The sequence below is a fragment of the Orycteropus afer genome, unplaced genomic scaffold (assembly GCF_000298275.1).
Source record: "Orycteropus afer afer isolate SDZICR_OR568_19922 unplaced genomic scaffold, OryAfe1.0 scaffold00211, whole genome shotgun sequence".
NCBI classification, from domain to species: domain Eukaryota; kingdom Metazoa; phylum Chordata; class Mammalia; order Tubulidentata; family Orycteropodidae; genus Orycteropus; species Orycteropus afer.
The window spans coordinates 952,925-953,441 of record NW_006921798.1 but is presented as its reverse complement, the minus strand read 5'-3'; positions in this window follow the sequence as shown (position 1 = coordinate 953,441).

The window sequence follows — 517 nt, the reverse complement described above, 5'->3', positions numbered from 1 at the left end:
AAAAGATTGAAGTTGTCAAAGATTTCATATTACTTGGTTCTACAATCAACACCAATGGAAGCAGCAGTCAAGATGTCAGAAGACATATTGCATCAGGCAAATCTGCTGCAAAAGACCTCTTTCAAGTGCTGAAGGGCAACACTATCTCCTTGAAGACTAAGGTGTGTCTAACCCAAGCCATGGTATTTTCAATCGCCTCACATGCATATGAATGATGGACAATGAATAAAGAAGACTGAAGAAAAGTTGATACTTTTGAGTTCTGGTGCTGGCAAAGAATGCTGAAAGTCCCATGGACTGCTGAAAGAACTAACAAATCTGTCCTGGAAGAAGTGCGGCTGCAATACTCCTTGGATGTGAGAATGGCCAGACTTTGTCTCATCTACTTTGGTCATGTTGTCAGAAGCCACCATCTTCTGGAGAAGGATATCATGGTTGGTAAAGTAGAGTCAATGAGAAAGGGAAAGCCCTCAACAAGATGGATTGACATAGTGGCTGCAATGATGGGCTCAGGTAT